The 11,746-nt window shown below is 38.0% G+C and overlaps 1 long non-coding RNA gene across 1 annotated transcript in view; it reads left to right on the forward strand.

The window, feature by feature from the left end:
* The window catches only part of LOC118011984, a 73,405-nt gene extending 61,919 nt beyond the window's left edge, over positions 1–11,486 (forward strand). The window contains exons 4-6 of the long non-coding RNA XR_004679583.1: positions 8,068–8,277; positions 8,377–8,590; positions 11,373–11,486. This is a non-coding gene — a long non-coding RNA (uncharacterized LOC118011984). The remainder of the gene's footprint in view (positions 1–8,067; positions 8,278–8,376; positions 8,591–11,372) is intronic.
* The last annotated feature ends 260 nt before the right edge of the window (positions 11,487–11,746 follow it).

Below are 11,746 nucleotides of genomic sequence, written 5' to 3' on the forward strand. Positions count from 1 at the left end.
CAAACACTGTTTAAAAAAATAAACAGATATCCATGTCCCAGTTTAGACCTCTGAATCAAATTTTCTAGGAGAGGCCCCACTCCTCTGTTATTTAACATAAATACAGTTCTAGGAGAGCTTTGTTTTCAGGGTAAATTTGGGGAAACACTGAATTATCATATTTAATATGTGCACCAAAATGGATCAATGGAAATTTTTTATAAGGAAAAAAAATGGAAACTGTGTCAAGAACTGTGATTGAATCCTACTTGTAAGCTAACAAGTTAGCCTTCACAGGTTCATGGGTGTTGGCAGAAAACACAAGATAACTTGCCCAGAGACAAAGGTGGTTTATTACTCACAGGAACAGCAGTAGCAAAAGGGTCTGAATTTTCTTCTGCTGGTTCCTTAAGCTCCAATTTCATAGAGCGATACAAAGACAGCCATGTGATGCCTGCACAGGTAGTGGGTTATGTTATAGAAAACCCCAGGCTTGCTCAAGGAGGCATTATCTCTGTCATCCTGGGCTGTTGGCTGTACGTACACACGTCTCTGAAGATAGTCTGGAACAAAACCAATCCATGCCTCTGCTCTTAAGATATGTAGAAACACAAGACACCCACAGAGAATGTCTCCCAACAAGCTGGATGATGATAGTTCAAACAAGAGGAGTAACTAAACTCAATAAAGTTTTACAGATGAGGAAAAAAATGGGAAATTTGAAGGCAATAGCAGCAAATGTTTAGGGTTTTTTGCAGAAGACTGGACCAGATATAGATTATGTTTAAGCTCAGTAAATTGAAAAAATTTGTATACAGAATGCCTGGTTGACTGAATTTGGTTCCTACTACTATGACTTCCAACAGAGCAGAAGTTCACAATAGAAGGAAGGACAAGGCTAGCTACCTTACAAGTCCTTGACCTCTGTGCTCAGGTTTGGAAGACACGTAGGTCTGCAGCAATCACCTGATGATTCAGTACACCATGTACAACCTGCCTGGAACTAAATTACATCATGCAAATTTTTGAAATAAAATTATGAATGACAGGGCAGAATCAGAAGTGATTAAGACCAATAACAAAAGGAATGTGTACTTGCAAAGTTGACCAGATTAAATTTATTAAGCAACTCCACTATAAAAAGCAGAAGTCTGAGTCTTACAGTATTTCACTTTGTTACTTAGCTGGGGGACACTACTATAGATAAATTAATTAACCTTTTGTGTATCTAATTCTCTGAAATGTCTTACTTAGGAACCTAAATGAGTCCGGTTTTGTTTCATTGATAGCTTTCTTTTTCATCTCTGTTTACTTCACATTTTCTTATCTTGCCACTACCTTGTGCCAAAAGTATTGCAAATACACATTAATACAGACCATCTGGAACATCCTTTTTAAGAAGGGAAAGAAGAATGTGAGGGCCGATAGATTCAGTGCAGGCCCCCATCCAACATCTGTAACAAGAGTTGTGGGACATAGCAGGTTTCTTTAAATTCCATCTGAATGCCATTCACCCCCTGCTTTTTCCACAATGAAAAGGCTACTCGGACTCAGAGGGGTTTCCTGGATACTTCGGGAAGTGGTGACATTTCCACCCGATCTTTGAAGTTAAGTAACTTCAGAACTCTCAGGGAAAGCTTTGACACAATCCATGAAATGGGAACAGAGATATAGTAAGAGCAAAAAAGCACACTCAGCCACATAGAAGTAATATTGACTGCATTTTCCTAGCACTAGCAAAGTTTGAATACAGATGGAGATATCTCATGAAGGCAATTAATGAAGTAAACGCATTATTTTACTTTTTTTTTTTTTAGAGGCAGGGAGGAGGGGAGAGGGAGAGAGAGAATCTTAAGTAGGCTCCATGCTCAGAGTGGAGCCTGACTCGGGGCTCGATCCCAGGACCCTGAGATCATGACCTGATCCAGATTCAAGAGTCAGATACTTAACTGACTGAGCCACCCAGGTGCCCCTGCTTATTTAATTATCCTCAAAACATATAGTTATCACAAGGTCTGCTATAAATATAATTTTATTCCAGAGTGCAGATTAAGATTCAAATATGTTTGTGTATTCCAGATAATAACAAAAATAGTAATATTAAGAGAGGGGCCATGTAGATTAAACTTAGTAGCTGAGAAACATGTCAATAAAGGAATTGGATGGGGCACCTGTGTGGCTCAGTCAGTTAATCATCTGCCTTCTGCTCAGGTCATAATCTTGGGGTTCTGGGATCGAGCCCCACATCGGGCTCGCTGCTTAGTGGGGGAGTCTGCTTCTCCCTCTCCCTCTGCCCTCCCACTCATGCTTGCTCCCTCTCTCTCTCAAATAAATAAATAAAATCTTTAATTTTTTTTAAATAAAGGAATTGACATTCTAGAGATGAAAATCTTTGTCCAACCCTGAGGATAGTTTATTAGATTACTAGACTAACACATGTTTGAATTCTCAGAGAAAGCCATACTTCAATTAACATTAGTATAATTTTCCTTTTGTGATAATTTAGCAAATGACTAAATATTACCTTTGGTGAGTAATCTTCGGAAGTAATGTAAAATGTGATAATTGTCCTGTAAAAGAAAATCTCTATTTTTTGCCACATGTTTATTTGGATGTAGTTTCACAAAGTATTTGAAAACAACCACTACTATAACAAAATTAGACTGGAAAAAATAGCACTTCTGAAGTCTGCGCATATGCTCCCAGAACAGTGGCTGACTGATGAGGAAAGATATTTTAAAGTCTGAAAATAAGAATTATTCTGTGGAATCTGGTCTGTAGCCATTTTACCTGTCTTGGATTAGGGCTCAACTTTTGGCAGAAAGAGCCCTTCTTCATATGCCAGGAATGGTCCAAAAGCATTCATCAATTCCATCACTGATGAGGAAAGCATGAAAGCAACTGCAGAAAAACTTAATGACAAGTCATAGACTGTCCTTTCTCCCTTCTTGATAGGTAGGAGAAAAAATGGGAGGATTGACAAAATGAGTCAAGGTGAAGGAGAGAGCTCACATCAAGGCTCACATCTTTCTCTTTGAGAAAGAGAATGAAAATAATGTACCCAATCAGTTGATTTCTTGCTCTTACTACTCTATGTAATTCATCTGTTGGAGCAGTTGGCACTGTTTAAAGTACCACAAATGAGCATCATGAAGCTTTTTTCATTTTCATTTTATTGCTTGGCTGGCTCATCGCTGGGAAACAAAGCCTGTTCACTTTAGTTAGCCATTACACTGACATTTGAATTCGAGAAAGAGGACACAATTGTACAGTGCAGTAAAAGAAATGTACTGAGGTTATAAACATCCTCTTGCTAATGTATGATTTAGGTGGATGTGTTTATTTAGATAAAATGGTCATTTCTCTTCTTCTGCTTTTCCTTCTCTTCCTCTTCTTCATTCCACTTTCTCCCCCTTCATCTGTGTACAAAAACCTGTTGGGAAGCTATGTATTCAAAATAATGATGATTGATTCAGAGAATGCCAGTCTGACATGATTCCAGTCAGAAGCGGCCCACAAATGATAATAAATGCCAACTTCCTTTTCACTTCCTCCTTCTTCTCTCCCTCCTTCTACTTCTCTCCATCCTCTTCCTCCTCTTTTGCTGTTTCCTCTACATCTTCTTTTGCAACCGCACGTAGGGATAACATTTGCAGAAGTTACTCAAAGAAGAAAGGAAAAATGTGATTCTGGGACTCTAATTGCTTGAACTTAATTCTGATTCTATTACTTACTAGTTGGGTCAGTTACTTAACATATGTAACTGGCAGGGGCTGAGAGTACCTGTCTTATCACATTATGAAAGATTTACATGATGTGGTATAAGTAAAGCTCTTAATGTGACTCCTAGCCATGGAAACATTAACTATCATCACAGTCATAATATTTTCTTCTATTTTGCTTTTGTCATGTTATCCTGTATTTTCATTGCCTCTGTAGCATGAACTTGGACCACTTGATTTGTTTCTGCAATTTAATGGGTAAGTGTATCATGCAGGTATGGAAGAATCTTTACAAATAATTGTCATATCTTTTAGTGTAAGAGGGAAGATTTATTTTGAAGTTGGCATGATATAGTCCCCTTTCCTCCCTGATTTAAATTTCTCTATTATGTAGAAACCTCAAATCTCTTTTGTTGTCTAGCAACTGCTACAATATGATAGGCTGGAATATGTATCAGGAAATGGACATGCCATAAATATGCTCGGTGTTTTCAAAGATGACAATTTTAAATGTGAAAACTGTGGAAGACATGAAATGAAGGAAATAGGAAGCTATTAAGACGGAAGAAAGCAGGAAACATTTGGATTTAATTCCATCTTGGACTCATTCCACCAAAGTTCAATGTAACTCAAGACCTGAGCAACTGTGATTGCTCTCCCATGCGCTTGTTCTTTTAGTCTTCTTTGTACTTTTCCTCTGTAAGGCTAGGTTAAAGCCACATATTTTTTAAAGGATCATATCACAGTCAATTAGTAATATTATTTACTCTTTTTAAAGTTAAAAAAAAGAGAGAGAGCAAAAAAATAAATTCAATTTTAGACTCTAGATGTATCTGGAAGGGGTTATTTAAAGCTTCAAACCGTAACAGAGCATTAAAGAGTGTTATGCAGACAGGATGCATTTCCATGAACTAACTCTGAACAGGAAAACTGCCTTTGTGAACATTTAAGAATGGTTCTTCCATAAAAGGTCTTTTGATCCAGAATTACAAATATGCTCCCACTGGGAAACCAGTGAAACCAGTAAGAGGTGGCTTTTGGGGATATGAATCTACTTGGTAACTCTTACAGATAACATATTGTCGACTTATATTTTATTTTTAAAGATTTATCTATTTATTTATTTGAGAGAGAGAATGAGAGAGAGCATGGTACGGAGAAGCAGAGGGAAAAGGGGAGAGGATCTCAAGCAGACTCTACACTGAGACTCTGCACTGAGCATGGAGCCCGATGCCGGGCTCTATTTTACGACCCCAAGATCATGACCTGAGCAGAAACCAAGAGTCCATCACTCAACCTACTGAGCCACTCAGGTGTCCCAACTTGTATTTTATTTTAAACTATTGTTTGCTTATGAAAAAAGAAGAGAAATTCAATGGCCAATGGATGGAGCAACATTTCTCACCCTTACCCATCAGCTGAATCCCATGGGTTTGCATGTGCTGCAAAACAAATATTATTTCAAATCAGAAACTCACTTTTTTGAGGGTGTATAGGAAGATTAAAACCACAGTGAAAAATAATATCCTGAAAGATGACTAGATACTGTACTTACAAAACTTCTTTAACCCCCAAATTTCACAAATGTTTGGGAAAAGATTTAAGATAATTGGAATACGTTCAAATGGTCTTATTTCATTATGTTTAAAGTATATATAAATTTTACCTGGAAAACAACTAATTTTTTGCTTATTTAAAGAATTATCTAGGGGCACCTGGTGTGGCCCAGTTGGTTAAACATCTGACTTCAGCTTGGGTCATGATCTCAGGGTCCTGGGGAGTATGCTTTTCTCTCATCCTCTCCCTGTACCCCTCCCCCCTGCTTGTGCTCTCTCTCTCTCCCTCTCAAATAAATAAATAAAATCGTTAAAAAAATTATCTAGAGATTATACTTACAAGAAAAACTTAATTATGGAGTCATTTTATAGCATATAAAATCATGTCAGCTCACTAACAATTGGGAACAAATCATATTTGATGTTCTTGAAATTACTCAAACCATTTGTAATAAATAAATGTATCTTTTCACCATGTTGGAATCATGACAAACTATATGACAATTTCATACAAAAAGCTGTTAATGTCATAATGTAAGCATTTATGAAATATGTAAACATTAGTATAATAAAGATTTCCAGAAATTTTCAGAAGTAACTGATGCTCTGACATATTTTGGGTAAATACTGACTTGCGCTTAGGTGTTAGGATATGCTTGTGTGTGTATGTGTGTGTCTGCATGATGTGGCGTGCATTAACTCTGTAAGATAAAAATGGTTAAATACAAGTATAAGGTTAAATGTTTAATTTAATTTAATTGCGATGTATTTCTGTTTTCAGATTAATGAGCAAAACCTATAGGCAAATTGATGATTTCTGCTCATGTTCATAAGTAATGTAGCATAAATATACTTTCCAGTTTTATGAAAGGATTTTCATGTGTTTTTGAAAATGGATTTAAGGACAAAATCTAATGTTTTAACTAACAACTAGAAACTAATTAGACTATAAATGTAAGATATAACATATACTTTGTGTATAGTAAACAATCATCTTGTCCTATCTGACCACAAATCTACCCCCAGATTTTCCTGTGAGCCCACAGGAATAGCTGTGGGAACAGCTATCACAAATTCTCATTTTTATAAGAACGTGAAATAACCTACATGATTTTTCTCTAGAAGAAAATCCTATATAGGAACAAAATACAAGAAGTCATATAGTGATTTTTAAAACTTTATTGGTGGAGTTAATATTACCCTATTTTATACTGTTTCCTTTACTTCTCGAAGGAAGAAAATTTGGCTCCCAATTAATTGAATCTTAATGGCTCTCTAAGTTAAATACTTATAAGAAAAATGTCAATGACCTAATATTAATAATTGACAAGTATCGGGGCACCTGGGTGGTTCAGATGGTTAAGCGTCTGCCTCCGGCTCAGGTCATGATCCCGGGGTCCTGGGATCGAGTCCCGCATCGGGCTCCCTGCTCCGCGGGAAGCCTGCTTCTCCCCCTCCTTCCTGCTCGAGCTCTCTCTCACTATCTCTGTCTCTCTCAAATAAATAAATAAAATATTTTAAAAAAATAATTGACAAGTATCTGCTGTTATCACAGACCCTCTGTTGAAAGGTGAACAAGGTGAACACAGATATAAAGTGATACCGAATATATGAGTATGTGGCCATTAAGAAAGCCTAATAGTTTGCAATGTTTTTCCCCACCTATTTGTCAACTACATCTAATTGATTACCTTCCTGTAACATTTTATTCTGTTTGTGAAACCCTGTCCTTAGCCATCTTCTTCTTCCAAGTGTGTATCATAAATTATGAAATCAATGGAATAGCTTGTCTGGCACACATAAATTGATAGCTTCCCTTTCTTATATTAGCATAATCTGCCAATTTATTAGGAAAGAGTGAACGACACGCTTGCTGTTAGAACCGGTCATAACAGGTCACTTGAAAACATTGATGGTGTGCGAGACATGCTTTTTAATTAAAATGTGGGACTGAGTTGGCTAGTCAAACACCCTTTTCTCCTTACTCATCACATTTAATAAGTCATGTATTTGCTTATTTATATTATTTTAAATGAACAATGATGAGTCAGGGTAGCGCACAAAAGGCATGTCCCAGAGGGGGGAAAAACACAAAAAACAAAATAGCAAGCAAAAACACACTGCCTGGAAAACCCGTGTAAGAAGATACAAACATTCAACATGATAACTCGGATGAGAAATATTTTTAGCAGGGTTCCTGGTCACTTTTAAACAGCCTCCTGTCTTCACCCCGACTTGATTGTTTTAAGCAAGATCATTTCCCCACTTTTGCCTGCTTTCTTTCACAAAGTTATAATTTAGGCCAGAGATTCCAGTCCCCATTGCACAATAGTCTCGGGGATTATTGTGATCTCAAAGGATGTTGTGAAATTCTCAAGGCAAAATTAATTGCGATGGGACTTAGGTTTTTCAAGTGAAATGTGTACAATAAAGCCTCCCTAGGAGGAGATTTGGTGGATGAAGAGGGAGGTTACAATGAGCGAGCCGATTACAGGGTGTCAGAGCCCCAGGACCCGGGTGGCTGGCAGTGACTTCTACTTTCATCCCACAGACATGTGTGGGTGAGGGCATGAGATGAAAAGCCAAGCATCTTCTCTGTAATTTATATTGCCACAGCATTCCACCGTGGCCACACTGTTCAGCCCCAGGGAGCTCACATGTACTTTTGTTTGCTCAAAAGAGTTTCCAAAAGGCTTCAGTACGAGCTCTTCTTACTGTGGAAGAGGATCTTGCTGCTTTTTGATAAAATGTTGTGAGTTAGGGTCTGGTTTTTGTTTGTTTGTTTGACTTTGCCTCCTTGTTTGTTTCAGAATACAATGTCTGACTTCTAGGCACTCCGTTGGCTTTGAGACTGGACAGACCCTGGGTTCAATATGTCTTTTCCAGTAGCATGACTGTGACATCTTAAGGAATATTCTCCTTGTATGTAAAATGGGCCAGCACCTACCTCCTAGGACTGTTGTTTAAGGGTTTTAAGCACTCTGACAAAATGCTCTCTGGATAGAAGAGACTCTATGAAGGTTCGTCCCGGATGGTTTCCTGATTGAAATATCTCAATTACAGCTGCTATTTCCACTGCCTTTCCCCTCTCAGTCTGTTTATCTTCTCTGTTTTTACAGCAAGTTCTAGGTCATTTGCAAGTGGAGTTGATCTCCCATTTATCAGCTCTAAGCACATACTGCGTCAGCTTGCTGTGTTGCCATAAAAGGCAAAACCTGGAAAGTGTCCTTTGGGTCATCTGGTTCAACCTCCCTTTTCTATGACTGAAGGAATGGAGATTTAATCAAATTTCACAACCTTCCCATTACTGTTCAGGAACAATTAATGAAACAGGTGAGACTAAAATCCCATTCTCTAGACCAGAGCCAGTCTTAGGCCTTTTGCCGTATCACCTATCATTCCTCTGTATAACCATGTTTTTATTTCAAAGAGCTACCGGAGTACTTATGAATAAATGAGAGTGGAACTTGGTGGAACAGAAAAAAAAATCCTCGGTTAATTGCTATAATTAAATTTGAAATCTACTTCGTGCGATCCAGTTACTGTGAAGGGTTGATTTTATAGCGATAATATGAAATGTGTTTTGATACCACAGTCAGTGAGCTTAAATTTATCCCTTTAAGATGTGGAAGCTAAGCAGACAAAGCAAATTGAGTCACAAACAAGACAAAAAAGTGGATCCAGCTGTAAATAAAAAAAACAAGAAACAAGGTTTTGGTTTTGTCCCTGGTACCGTCTCTGGTTTGTTCAGGTTTTAGGGAGTGATTGTCCCATGAAAATAATCTAAAATAATGTTTTTAGACAGAGGAGAATTCATTCAACCTCCAGGTATGATCAGCTAAGCACAAATTATTTGCCTGGAAATATCTTATCTTAGGGAATGATAAAGAGTAGATTGGAGCTATTCAGGGAGATGATATGTAGCTCCGGTAGCTGCCATACCTGGCATGTTGGTATTTCTCAAAACCCTTCTGTATCTCTATGTTCTGGATGTTGGTTAGAAATAAGAGAAACTTTCTTATGCTTTTCAGGAACAGTTCACTATGATCATGTTGCATCATACTTATTATTGCTCCATATGCCCTGCAATAATCTAATTATAAGACATTACAGGGGTGCCTGGGTGGCTCAGTCCATTAAGCATCTGACTTCGGCTCAGGTCAAGATCTCGGGGTCCTGGGATCGAGTCCCACGTCAGGCTCCCTGCTCAGCAAGGAGTTTGCTTCTCCCTCTCTCTCTGTCCCTCTTCCCGCCCCAGCTCATGCTCTCTCTCTCTCAAATAAATAAATAAAATCTTTTTAATGAAAAGACATCACAATAAAATGGAGTCTAACAGTATGCAGGCTCATTTCAGGAAGAATAGACACAGTGTAATTCCATCCTTCTGGAAATTTTGCTGCTTGCATTCTCCAGGCACAGAGAATTCCTAGCCCTATCACAGGATTCCTTGGGTAGTTTTGCATCATTGTCAACAGTTGTCCAAGGCTCTTTTCCCAATTCTACTTTACTTTCCAGAATCATAGATCTGAGCTCATGGCTTATGAGTTGTGATTTATACACCAAGATTTATGACTATGAATGTAATGATTTTTACTTGATTTTAATACATTTGTGCAACATCAAATTAAAGTTATTCTCTCTTAAATTTCTCATTGAGAAAATAGCTTATATTTTTTTGTGAATCCAGGACTTTAAAAGTGCTAATAGTTTGCTTAAGTGTATTTTACAGACTGAGCTACATTGACTTCAAACTTTGTCTCTAGTTTTGCGATAAACTGACCTTAGTAAAAGATGTCAGCAAGTAATGTGGAATATTGCTAAAATCGTTGGGCTTGACGTTGGCTTGGAAAGGAATCCAGGAGATGAGATGTCTTTTGAAAGACAAATCCTGGGGTTCCTGGGTGGCTCAGTCGTTAAGCATCTGCCTTCAGCTCAGGTCATGATCCCAAGGTCCTGGGATCGAGCCCCTCATCGAGTCCCGCATCAGGCTCCCTGCTCAGCAGGAAGCCTGCTTCTCCCTCTCCCACTTCCCCTGCTTGTGATCCCTCTCTCGCTGTGTCTCTCTCTGTCAAATAAATAAAATCTTAAAAAAAAAAAGAAAATTAAAAAAAAGAAAGACAAATCCTTCTAGCACATGTCCTGTTATATATTTTTTTTCTTATGCTTCTGCAGATTTCTATCTTCCCTGCCTGATATCACCAAATGCTCTCTCAATGTACAACTGTGTAGCAGGGCAAGAACATGGACTTGGCATCACAATGTCTCAGATTTGATCCGAGACTCTGTTTGAACTATTTCTGTGACTTTGGATAAGTTATTTTACCTCTTCAAATCTAATTGGCTAATCTGGGAGGTAGAGAGTTGATTTCTAAATTTTAGGGCTGTTGTCATGTCAAATGAAACGTTTGTGTAGCACCAAGGGAGATACATTGAATCCATAGTAATACTGGCCCTACTATACCACTGAAGAATCTATAGCACTAAGATGTATGATCTTGAGTAGATCCTTTTACCATTTTTGGCCTCAAATTTTTTTTTTTAAGATTTTATTTATTTATTCATGAGAGACAGAGAGAGAGAGAGAGAGGCAGAGGGAGAAGCAGGCTCCCAAGGAGCAGGGAGCCCGATGCGGGACTCGATCCCAGGACGCTGGGATCATGACCTGAGCCAAAGGCAGACGCTTAACTATCTGAGCCACCCAGGCGCCCTTGGCCTCAAATTTTTTATTCATTGATTCATTAGACAGTATTTTATTGAACAACTCAACATGCAACAATAGTTATAGGAAAGAATATTAGCAGTCATTAACATATGTTTTCCTCTTCCTATTACTCACAGAAAAGATTCTATTTTTATTCATTTTATAAATAGTTACATAATACTTATTAAATGCTAAGCACTGTTGTAAGCACTTTACAGGTATTAACTCATCTGAATCTCACATAACTTTATGAGTGAGGCGGTGCTTTTATTTTACACATGAGGAACTGACACAGAGGAAGTTAATAATGTGTCCCAGGCTGCACTGTTAGTAGGTAGTGTGGGCAGGATATGAGCCATAATCGACTGGCCCTGAGTCATTGCTGTGAACCATGTAACTGTGTTGCTTCTCCAGGAAGAAAAATCTCTTAAAATAAGTAATTGAATATAATTAACATGAATTATAATAAGTGATATGAAGGAGAGGCACAGGGTGCTATACAATGAGAAGAGCAAAATCTGTCAACAAATGACTTTTTGAAGACCCATTATTCTCTATATTCCATGGAGTCCATGATTCCTTGAGTCTCCTTACCAAACACTTCTCACCATTGACAATTCATTATGCACTGGAGCTGAATACCTGCTGTTCTGACAACTGACCCGTGAGGTCTTCTGCAAAGAAGAAACAAAAAAGCCTCAAGAAGTTACTTGTAAGTATTATAGTGTGAATGCTACTTTAATTCAGAAAAAACATAGCCCAGTCCATTGCCATTCTTTTAACTCAAA

The sequence above is a fragment of the Mirounga leonina genome, unplaced genomic scaffold (assembly GCF_011800145.1).
Source record: "Mirounga leonina isolate KUSES-001 unplaced genomic scaffold, KU_Mleo_1.0 Mir_151, whole genome shotgun sequence".
NCBI classification, from domain to species: domain Eukaryota; kingdom Metazoa; phylum Chordata; class Mammalia; order Carnivora; family Phocidae; genus Mirounga; species Mirounga leonina.